Below are 12,868 nucleotides of genomic sequence, written 5' to 3' on the forward strand. Positions count from 1 at the left end.
ACCACATCTTTAGCTGTCAGGTCCATGTTTTGCAAGCTGGAGAGAAATAAGGCACTTCAATGCAGTCAATCCAGACTAGGGGTGGATTTACACTCATGGTTTTTAATGTTGAGGAAGGGTTAAGGAATGGTTTTGCTAACTATATGGATACATGATGTCCTACTTTTAACGTTCATAATGCGTTATTAAAATGTGGCACCAGAGGGCGCTGCAGAGCACCCAGAAGTAGGGAGACAGCATTTACCGTACTTTGCAAATATGCCCTGTGGCATTTTAGAACAATATATCTAATATCGTTCTAATAACATTAAACACAGCAGTGTAGATCCAGCCTAGAATTACACAGGCCATTTAGGTTTGAGGATGTTGCTGATTTGCTTTGTAATAGATTCCCGAAGAGAAGCCTGTACGCCAGCATACTTTCGTTTACAATCGATTGCCAAAGCTTAGCCTGTGCGATGACATATAGTTCATGAGCCTTAGTCATTGCCACGGTTCAAGGAAGCCTTGATCTGGGATCTGCATCCTTGATGCAGTGAATGGGCTCCATTTTGCCCTGGTGAAAGATCTGATTCTTCTAGAACAGATAACCTTGCAGCAAAGTACCTGGAACATTGTTAAATCTCCCAACTTGTGTGATTTAAGCCCCCCCCCCCAAAAAAACCCTGACATTCAACATGAAACACGGCACACAGGGAAGATTGACAGTGTTTGCCACTCATAACCTTCAGTTCTTTACAACAGTTTTGTAACTGAACATCAGTTGCATTTTCACTATATCTGCCATTTCGAAAGATACTGACAGTATGAATTTGTTCAATCTAACACAAAAACCATACCTTAGTCAAAGAAAATAGCATCACTTTAGAGATTTCTTCCTCTCAGTGCTGGTACATCAGTCAGTTCAATCTAGTAGATCAGGATTAGTCAATGTGGTGTTCCCCATGTGTTATTCAACTCCAACTCCCATCCAGTCCCAGTCAGGGATGATAGGAGTTGTAGTCTTACGTGGAAGTACACTACTTGGTTGGATACCAGCTTTTGCTCAGGCACTGCCTTGTGGTATTTTGCATGTTAAAGAACACAGCAAATTCACTTCTGGACGCATCCTCCCTCCCTCCCTCCATTACTGGAGTGAAAACACACCACAGGGAAGCTGCAACATAGCTTAATCAGCAGAGCATGAGGCTCTTAATCCCAGGGTTGTGGGTTCAAGCCCCATGTTAGGCAAAAGATTCTTGCATTGTGGGAGGTTGGACTAGATGACCCTCATAGTCCCTTCCAACTCTACAATTCAATTCTATGTAAGCCAAAATGTAGGCTTAATGTTTTTGTTTTAAGTTGTTTTCACTGTAATGCTGATTCTTTACAGTGTACCCTGAGAATTTGTTGAAGGGCAAGGCATAAATCTTTAAAATAAATTAATAAATAAACGAATGCCAGGATGCTCTCCACAGCATATTTTGACAGTAAGCACACAATGGAATAAATGCACGTAGCCACTTAACACATTTCAAGGTTAACTTGAGAAACAAAAAAGGAGCTTCTCTGATCTGGCTTGTAGCCAAACAACACATTACAGTAGACATGGAGGGGGTACCAGCAGGCCCTTCCTGTTTTGCTTTTTCAATTCCTTCTCCATATTGGGAAGCTTCGCTTTCTATGATGCGACTAGTAATGTAATGAATTTCCCTACCTACCTACCCACCCACAACTAATGGCGGTCAGTTAGTGGCCTTGCACTCACGGAAGGAATTTTGACGTAGGTGAGGCCTCTGCTAGTGGAAGAGGCCATTCTTGGCAATTTCCCTTCCCTGCTGCTACCCGCAGCAGCACCCCCAAGAAATCTGCTCCAGAGAGTTGGGTAATCTTCCCTAACAGGGAGGGAGGTGGAGTCTACAAGGTGGAATCAGGGGAGTGAAAGAACAAAAATGGCCCCCCTTCTTCTTCCATCAATGGAACCATCCGCTGGTTCAAAAGCCCTTCTCCATTAGTGCAAAGGACCCAGCTGGATTCACCCCAAATGTACAATGCTACACTACATCCCAGATATGAGAAAAGACACGTTATGAGAAGGAAGCAGTGAGTACATTTCAGGAAGGCTCTGTTCACTTGCAGCCACATGTCTGCTGTAGTTTCGTTTGCTAAAACATACGTACCTTGAAGACCACATTTAGCAGAAGGGCATGGTTGGAATATTAAAATAAAGAATGTTTCAACATCTGGGGAGGAAATGATTTTCAAAAGTTGCCGTTTCGGCCTTTCAGGAAAACCTTTCAAGGCATAACTAGACAAAGCCTGCCCTCTAGAGAGCATTGCCTTTTCCAAGCTCTCTCACATTCAGTGACTAGCTAAGAACTAAGGAGCTTGTTCTTCAATAAACTGCAGAAGCAGACCTGTAGTCCAAAGTCTCAGAGGTTAAAGGAAAAATGAATTAGCATGTTTGTATAAAGAGTAATCAATAAGCCAACAGCTAATATTAAGCACAGGACACACTAACTTTGGGGGAGGGGGTTTGGGAAATATGGACTCCTCCTCAAAAAGGAATTGCTTGCGTTCAGGATAGATTTCCTCCTTCAGTGCCATATCTATTAAAAATCACAGCAAAGGATGAATGTCTATAGTGCCTTCCCTTGGTGTAGCAACACAAGCCTTCCCAAGACACTTCAGTGCTTGAAGTAGAATATTCAGATGCTGTCTCCTATGAAATCTTCACAATAAACACAAACAAATAACAGCAAAACAAAAAAATCTATCCCACAACACTAATTATGAATATGGGAAAGCGGTGGGGATAGCATATGCAGCATCCTTAAATTATATGCAGCAGGAGAGTGTGTGTTTGTGGCAAAATTTGCACTGGGGCTAAATCTGTGTCAGGGCTCACTCCCAGAATATATTTCAGAATGGTACTGAAAAGTGTTGCGGCTACTCACCATTGCTCCCACCACCACCGCTCCAGCTGCTTTCTCTCATTTCTTTGCCAAATATTAATTAATTAATTGAAATTTCTATCTCACAATCTCTGCCAAAAAGAGAACACTCAAAGCTGCGTACTGTGCAATAAACACAAACAATTACAATAAAAACATCCCCCAAACACTATGAGAAACAAACAACCGGCATGAAACGCAGCCAAAAGGATTCCAGGTTATGTCCCAACAGAGAAAGGCACCAGCTCCAGCTTAACCGGCAAGACATGCTTTCTGGAACAGCTACATCTTAACTAAGTGTGGAGAGGTCCATGGAGATGCCTCCAGCTGGGCTTTGCTTGGCTGCATTTCCACAATGGCAGTATGTCACCACAGAGAAAGTACAGATTTGCATCCTTCCCATTCACATTTCTGTGAAAGACACAGGGCCGTGCCTCCACAACAGATCTGAAGAAACCAGGAGGTACACAGACCCTCCAAGTATCCCTGTTCTCCAGAGACAGTCCCAGATCTACAGAAGCCATCCCGGTTTCTGATTTGATCCTGGAATGTCCCACTTTTCCTTAGGACGTCCTTATTTCCATTGGAGAAATATTGGAGGGTATGGAGTTATATGACCCACAAGCCAAGGAGATAAGTAAGTATACAACCTTTAGAAGACATCTGAAGACAGCCCTGTATAGGGGAGTTTAACATTTAATGTTTTATTATGTTTTTATATAGGTTGGAAGACACCAAGAGTGACTGGGGCAACCTAGTCAGATGGCTAGGGTAATAATAATAATAGAATAGGATGTCCCTATTTTCATCAGAGAAATGTTGGAGAGTATGAGGTACATGCAGGAGATGATGCTACTTAAGGTGTGCAGGTCCCTGACTATAGAGCAGGGTGTGACCCTCCGGAGGTTTTTGGACTACAACTCCCAGCGGCCCCAGCCAGCACAGCTAATGGTCAGGGATGAAGGGAGTTGTATCCATCAGCATCTGGAGGTCCACAGGCTCCCCACCTATGTGGCAGAGGACCTCCTCCTCCTCTGCTATTTACTACATCTTCAAAGGGCACTGTGAGTCTGGAGGCAGGGGAGGCCATCTCTGGTTTTAGTACGGAGTGCGGTGAAGAGAATTCTGGGAGGAAGGGTAAAAAGATTCAGAGCAAGTTCCAACTGAGGAACTCAACACTGATGTCACATCCACAATATCCATTTCAAGTACTCTTACACCACTTTATAGTCATGGCTCCCCCCCCCCCCACAAAACCCCTGGAAACTGTACTTTACCCGTCACAATTCCCTGCAGCCTTAACAAACTGAAGTTCCCAGGATTTGGGGAGAAGAGCTATGGCTGTTAAAGTGGTACAAGAGTTATTTAAATGTGTGGGTGTGGATGCAGTCTGAATTGGGGAAAAGCCATGCATTTAAGTTAAAGTTGTTTGAGGCCACTGCTTAGTGACAGAACACATGTTTCGCCTGCTAAATGAACCAGCTCCCTGACATCTCTAGTTTTAAAAAAAGATTCAAATAACTGAGGTGTGTGAAAGCTTCCTACCCAAGGGGGAGGCTGCAGCCAGTCACAATAGATGGACACAGAGACTGAGCTGCTATAAAGCAATTTCTGATGTTCCTGTCACCTTTTGTTTGGGATGAGATATAACAGCCAAATGTATGAGTTCTCCTGAGGAATAGTCCTGTAGTCTGAAACACTGTGGGGGACTGCCCCACCCTGGTGCCTATATAATGTTCCAAGCTCAAGGATTTTGCCACTTTATAAGCAGCGGGAAATATATTCAGATCACTTAAGGCGAAACGCCACACTAGAGTGCTGCTTAATTGCACTGAATTCTTAACTCCCACCGTTTATAACGTCACATTGAACTGAGCTGCACACCAGTATTATGGACCGGGGTCAAAGCCCAATGGCATACATGAGGCGTTTTGCCTTCATTATTAAAATGTTTTAGTGTCTTCCCGTAATCTTCATTCATGTCACTAAATGGCATTTCCCAGTATGCTGAAAAGGCCACCATTGTAAGCGATGAGGATGCTGTAATTTCAAAATCTCCCACTGTAAGGGGCAGTGACATGAAAACAAACAAACAACAACAACAAAAACCAGGTTGTGCTCAACCAATTTTCATTCTTTCCATCATCTTTTGATTTAAAAGCAGGGCACTTAGTGGCCCAGAGTGCAGTTGTTTTGCTGTGGCAAATGTACTTCCCATTTTTATACCTTACTGAGCAAACTTTACTCTTTCATTTCCATGTTTTCAGCCAGTTATGAAGCAGTCAAAGGCTGGTCCCTCGTATGATTTTTAAACACTGGAAAGCAAGTTGGTAAACCCAGCACAAACATTGGCTCACTGGGTAACCTTGATTAACAGTACAAGGCTAATCATGTCTACTCAGAAGTCAATCCTGTCAAACTCAGTGGGGTTTAAAGGTAAAGGGACCCCTGACCATTAGGTCCAGTCGTGGCTGACTCTGGGGTTGCGGCACTCATCTCGCTTTATTGGCTGAGGGAGCCGGAGTACAGTTTCCAGGTCATGTGGCCAGCATGACTATGCCACTTCTGGCGAACCAGAGCAGCACACGGAAACGCCATTTACCTTCCCGCTGGAGCGGTACCTATTTATCTACTTGCACTTTGACATGCTTTCGAACTGCTAGGTTGGCAGGACCAGGGACCAAGCAATGGGAGCTCACCCAGTCACAGGGATTTGAACCGCCGACCTTCTGATCAGCAAGTCCTAGGTTCTGTGGTTTAACCCACAGCGCCACCCGCGTCCCAGTGGGGTTCACACCCAGGTAAAATGGGTTAGGACTGCAGCCTAAGTCACTGTCACTCAGTCTCAGTGCCCTGCAAATTGCAAAAATGAAATAAATTTCATCTCTCAGAATGTAGATTGATAGAAGTACTTCTAGTTGACAAATCTTACTGTGAGAGCAAGCAAATTGAAGTGTTTTGTAATACATATATATTTGTGAATTCTACCAGAGTTAATGAAGTTGTGGTATCTGTACAAAATGGTCATAAAAAGGGGTTTTATTCCTATGCACATTTACCTGGGAAGAATCCCTACTGAAAACACTTCCGTGTAAACATGCATAGAATTATACTCCAAGGTGATTATTGATTTGGCTGTAAAAGGATATGTAATAAATTTGAGTTTGCTTGACAAGACCATTGTGTAGGCTCAAACACCTGTCTTTCTTCCTTCTCAGGTAGAGTATACTTTGGTGTCTAGTCCCCAGATAATAACTAGAAAGAAACAAGTAAGGAAGACCAGGGACTCAGCTACATTAGTCCAAAAACAGCGTGTGTTATAAACGTGTGTTGAATGTATTATAAACATGCAACACCAGATGGTACTGTGGAGCAGGAAACTTTTCTATGCAATTTTACATAGCACTTTTTTTTCTTTTATAATGATTTAATTTCTGACTCATTTATAGTGGGGGGTGTTTTCCCTGTGTGTAGATCCACCCCAGGCAAGGAACACACATATCATCAGTTTTGGTCAGAACCATCAATGGCCTGAGAGATGCTTAGTCCAGCTGTTCCTCATCTTTCCAAGAACCATGTGCCTTGAAGGCAGGCAGGAGCCCAGGCCAGAGATCACACATATCACTGGCTCCCAATTGACCTGATGGTACTCTGCCACACTTGGTTACCTTAGCAAGGGTGGTATATAAATCAAAGTAGATAAAGCAATCAATAAATCAATGTGGCTCATCCAGTGGGGCGGAGTCACAGCAATAGCCTATTAGCACCAGTGTCCTCTGACATTTTTCCCCACTGAGATTCCCTCTCAGAGGTTTACCCACACAGCATAGCTGTCAAGTGTCCCTTATTTGAAGGGACAGTCCCTTATTCCAGTGCCATGTCCCGCTGCTGTCCCTTATTGATAGATATCCCTTAAATGTCCCTTAAATGATGTCCCTTAAATTTCAAAGGAAGCAGCTCCTCTCCCTCCCTCCCTGCCGGCCAGGGAGGAGGGAAGCTCCAACTGTGTTGCTTGGCTGTGTTGCTCACCCAATAAGAAGTCTAAGAACGACTGGGGGGTGGAGCTTGCATGCCTTGTGTGTGGCTAGTTAATGCAAGCTGAGGGGTTTTTTGAATGCTGGACGCCATTTTGTTGCACATGCTGCTACAAACTTTGCAGTGCAAAGCCAGGCCGGGGAGCCATCTTAAGTTGAGGCTGCATAGGCCTTGTGGTGCATGTGATTCAGATTCTATTCAGTTGAACCTCTGGTTACAAAGTTGGTTGGACAGTGTTCTCGAAGCTACCAGCATGAGTTTGACCAGACTGCAGGAGGACAGGAAGACTGGAGTGCCTGGAACAGGTGAGGCTGCAGGTCCCTTATTTTGGCTGCTGGTCCCTTATTTTCAAATCTGTAAGTTGACAGCTATGCCACACAGGGGCTATGAATGTTAAGTCAAATTCCTGAATTCCAATGTGGAATTTGAACAAAATGGTTTAGAAGGACACCACTGCTGATGAGTGCATGGTGTCCCTCCCCAGCACTGAGTGCCATCCCAATAGGCAATGTCTGACAGCTCAAACCACTTCTGAAGCAGAGCAGAACACAGAGGGCTCTGAGAATGTATCAGAGACAGGGACGAATACACCTTTCTGCTGTGCTCAGTGATCACCAAGATGGGGCGATGCATCCTTTAAGCACCCGTTCATGCAAATAATCTGGAGGATAGGTACAACTCTAAAGAGCCAGCAGGAGCCTCACATATTTCATGCCAGTCATCAGAATGACTTCCTTAAAATTGATTTGTGCCTTTCCTTTCATGCTTGGCATCATTTATTGCTAAAATTAATTACGCATGGATAAAATGATTTATAGCATTAAAAAATCCTTCAGTAGGATACACAGAGAAGAACCATGGTGGAACAATTTGAGCATCTCCAGAGAACCACTTCAGATGTGGGTTTTCCTGCACTCAGTTTGAAAACGCATGCATACACGACCAATTAAAATTAAAAACATTCATGTTTTTCACATACATCACCATTAAACATCAGGTTCTCAGTGGATATTTATCATATGTAAAAAGATATAATAAACCGTATTTATTCCTTCTTTCTTAACATATATATATATATATATATAGATGCATGCACACACATACACATATTTTGTTAAAGCAGTGAATGTCACTTCTGTCATACAAAGGGCAAAATTGCTGCTAACCACTCCTGCTAGCACAGGTCTCTCTTAAGGGAAAAGTTCAATGTTAGAGCATCTACTTGCCCAGCTTCTCTAGGCAGGGCTGTGAATGTTCCCTGCCTGAAATGCTGGCGAACAGGTGGCTGCCAGTCAGTGTAGACAAAACTGAGCTAGATGAACCAATGGTTTCACTCTGCATAAGGCAGATTCTATGTACTGGCAGCATGCCTTGCTAACTGATTCTGTTTGCTGACATGCAGTCAAACATACTGCCTTCTCAACAAGGCTTATTGTACTTCAAGTTTATGAATCTTGGCACTGTAGGACAAACTACATGGAGAGAAAAATCATGTGGTGTAGTCTTGCTGGGATTTCAGATATGAGGCTTAAAGTTTTGAAGGCTCCCCTCTGTAGGTATAAATAACTAAGTCCATTGGTGTCTATGGAACTACTCCGAATAGGACTAAGTTGGCTATCAGCCAATATATAATTTAACTTCCATATAATTCTTTTAATATCATGCATACCCTGCCTTTCACTGCATTAGCAGCTTACAAAAAGGACAATAAAATTATAAACAGCTTGCTGTCTTCCCAACTATTCAAGCTGGAAAGTTTGAAAGGAACATTACAAGCATGGCATTAACATCTTTGGACATCTACCATGTAGGAACATGGTGTAAGATAGCATGAGCTATCAAGAAAATAGCCTTCTTCCTCTGGTGGAGGTGATGGGGTAATTTTCCATTAATGCTTACAGTTGAAATATCTATGCCTGGCCCTTCAGAAATGTAATTTAATATCCCATTTTGTATACCTCATTTGATGTTTCTTTCCATGCACCAGGGACTAAGCATGCAATCTGGAGTAGCTGTAGCTATTAGCATATTTACTAAAAAATACCCCCCCCCCAAAAAAAAAAAGCTTCAGCAGGAAGTAGAAAGGGGGGGAGCAGAAAAGTTACTGTCAGAGACTGTGCAAACAAATTCAAGAGGAAATTTGAGTTGGTTGTGGAAGTTCTGATGATTCTGTAACACTGATGATGTCACAAAACTGCACTGTTGCATCATTTAGCCACCTGCCATGCCAGTGATGGCTGTAGGCTGGGCTTAAGGTTGTCAACTTTTGCTTTCCAAAAGGAGTAAGGCAAAGCTAGACAACCATAATTGAGTCCGCAAGTCAAGGTCTAGCCCACAGCAGAACCAGGTATCTTAGGGTTGCAGCGGAATGAATTGGGAAGGTCAAGGTGGAGGTAGGGTAGAATTTTTCGGGTTATGGCATACCCTTCAAGATTTCACAAGCTTTGGATTGTACCTAACATAATGCTGTAAGGTGAATGTTGTGTCAACACAAGAATTTCTCCTAGCGCAATGGAATGTTCTCCCAATCTCCTCCTCCCATGCACCCCTTAAATCAATTCTGGGGGGGGGGTTCCACCAACATCTGAGAGCAGATATAGGGATGGCATGCACAGGGGAGGAGATGGAGAAACTCTCCTTGCACTAGCGCTAATCCTTGCATCAGCACAAGTATTTAGATGACGACAGCCCAACGGACTTTACATATCCTTGAAGCATCCCAATTCTCATATCCTGGGATGGTCCACTTACAATCACACTGTTTCACATTACTGAAGCCCCCCTCCCCCCCACCCCCAGCCAACCTACTTTACACTGCATTTGTTTTAAAGCTAGAAGCATGTTTCTTCTTTTTATTAAATACCTCCTAGGAAACCGCATTGTCTTGCAACAGGCTAGCTGCTGTTCAAAATATACCTCTAGAACTGCCAGTTGTGAAAAGACCGGCTGTGCACTGTAAGGTGCCTTATCATTCACACCTACGTGCTCTAGAGACGAAATACTTCCCACTGCAAGATGAAACTTCTATAGAGAGAAGAGTTGAACCCTGAAGAACAACCATTCCAGCAACAAGTTTTTTTTCTGACAAGGTGCAAAAACCAACAGTGATTTGCCAGGTACCTGGAATCTCCAGGTAGAGAAAACCCCTTTCTGAAGCCTCTGTCAGTGTTGACAACAATAAGCTTGACGGCCGATGCTCTGATATCGAATAAGGCCACTTCCTACGTTCCTTTATTGATAACTCTACCAGGAGCCAGTGGCTGGAATACTTCCTCCAGACCCCTAAAAATGAAGGCAATATGCTAGTATTTTACTTCTGCTAGCAGCATGAACTGCCAGTGTCCCACCAAGAAATCCCACTGACAGTGGAGAATCACATATTGAAATAAGAAAGGGCAGCCAAGATGAGGCGAAGGAACATTTTGTGTGCACAGTAATGCTCTGGGTAATCATGTCTCTCAGATGGATATGTATATCCAGTGTAGACGTAAAAGTTAATAAAAGAACCTGTGAGAGAGAAAACTTGATAAGCAGCTTTAAATTAGATTTTAAAATATGCAGCGTTCAAACAGTAAGTGACATTTTGTCAAGGAGCCAATTTGTCAGTGTCTTCCATATTATTTTTGTATCATAATCCAGCAACGTGTCTTTTGCAGTTCCCTCTTATTTCTCATGTCCATGAATAAAAGATGTCCTTTGCTACTAATACAAGATGACTTTTGGCCACCCACCATGACACAAGTCCCTACAGGGAATGGGTTTCTTTCCACATTGTTAAACTCTTTATATGCTATGAAGAGAATCTTTGTGGGGCTGGCTTATCTTCTGGGGGGGGGATCCCAGTGTTGAAATTAAGAAGTCTAAGGCCAGTCTAAGGCTGACTTGGAAGCAAATCACACTGAAATCAATGTGGCTGATTTCCACATTTTACAGGTCAGAAACTGTTGCTGCAGGTGCTCCTAATATGCAGAGCAGCCTGTGATCCAAGCACAGGGCTAAACTGATGTTGGCATCCATCTGTCTCAGGAGACAATGGAAAAATGTGCCTTTCGGGGGTAAAGTCAAGCCAATAGAGAAGTACAGCATCTGCTGTGGCTGTAGAGACTACAAGGAGGTGCATGCTCATAGGTGCTGACTGTGCGGGGCCCTGGGTGCCTGAGCACCCAAAAATTTTAAATGAAGGGACCGGATCCCCCCAAGGTTTCACTCGGCGGTGCACGCACACGCCCGCGATGTGTACAAGTGACATCAGCATGCTGTGGGGGTGCCGACACAACCCGCGCACGCCACAATGACATTGGTGTGCCCTGGGCACCCACTCTCACGGGTCCAAGACTTGTAATTGCTAGAGTTGTGTGCAATCCCCCAAATTCAGGGACTGATCTAGCACAACCCCAGTCTGACTAGGATTGCACAGTCATGCAGTTGGGGGGGGGTGAAAGATGTGCACGGACTGCTTGCACATCTCCTTCTCCAACCATTATATGCCACCAGACAGACACACACACACCTTTCGACAGCCCCAAATCACTTTGGGTGGACCCACTCTGACCCCAGGAAATCCTGGGGCTATTTCAACATGATCCGGCAGACGCCTAGGATGACTGAAATAGGTCCAATTCCATTCAGGATCCGGGCACAGCCCTAAGAATTACAGTGGTACCTTGGTTGTCAAACTTAATCCATTCTGGGAGTCCATTCAACTCTCAGAACCATTCAAAAACCAAGGCGCGGCTTCCTATTGGCTGCAGGAACTTCCTGCACTCAATCGGAAGCCGCGGAAGCCACGTCGGACATTTGACTTCCGAAAAGCATTTGCAAACCCGTACACTTACTTCCAGGTTTGCTGCATTCGGCAGCTGAATTGTTCAGGAGCCAAGCCATTTGACAACCAAGGTACTACTGTACTTTATTTAAAGCAATTTGCATCCCACCTTTCTTGGCAGAGTTCAAGGTGACTTAACAAAAATTCGTATCTTATAAAAGCACAGCACAATTTTTCAAAAGTGGAGAGAAAAACGGCTAATTTCATTAACAGAGCTCCCAGCACTTTTAAAATGATTAACGTAAATTCCACCACTCCGTTTAAGGAAATCAGTCACAACAAACTCTGTAACTGGGCAGTCCTAGATATGTCTACTCTGACATGTCCCACAGAGCTCAATAGGGCTAACTCCCACGAACACTAGGATAGCTTTGCAGCCTAAATTAATGCTTTTACAAGGAGGGAGGAAGTTGCAGGTCTTCAATAACTCCCAACCTCCCACTTTAAAATGGCCGACAGCATGAACCACTGATTTTTTTGTATTGCAAAACATTTTTGCTGGAACATAAAAACAAACAAACAGGGCTGAACTTTTGGCATACTCTGTTAAAGGACAAGATAATGCACCAGTTAACTAGAACATAGCAGACTCCCTGATTTCTTTTCTTATTTATTCTGAAACTGCTAAAACAATATACTGGATCTCATGAAAATAGGTGTCTCCTTTTGTATATTAACTATGTGCTTGGTGGAGCAAGGTTACTGGCATTTCTTCTGCACAGAGTGAGGAAAAGAGAAATTTGGCTAATTTTCTTTGGCTAATGGAGTGCACTTCTCTTAGATGTACGATTAAGGCTGCAAACTGTACTTTTGGATGTTTTATTAATTTCCTGTTAGAGCACTGCAACCTGAATAGTTTACCAGAAAAAAATCCAGCTGCACATGAAGTACACTCTCCTTTTTGTGATCATTTCTATGCTAAAAAAAATTTAATTTTTTAAATAATAATAATGCAGTTGTGCCCTATGCAATGGACTTGAGAAGTTCATTGAATTTGGTGGAATGCAAACCTACATAGCATTAAGCAATAATTTAACAAAAGGGGCACCTGAATTAGCAAGCACTTTGAAGAGAC

The sequence above is a fragment of the Podarcis filfolensis genome (genome assembly GCF_964270895.1).
Source record: "Podarcis filfolensis genome assembly, chromosome: 5".
Classification (NCBI taxonomy): domain Eukaryota; kingdom Metazoa; phylum Chordata; class Lepidosauria; order Squamata; family Lacertidae; genus Podarcis; species Podarcis filfolensis.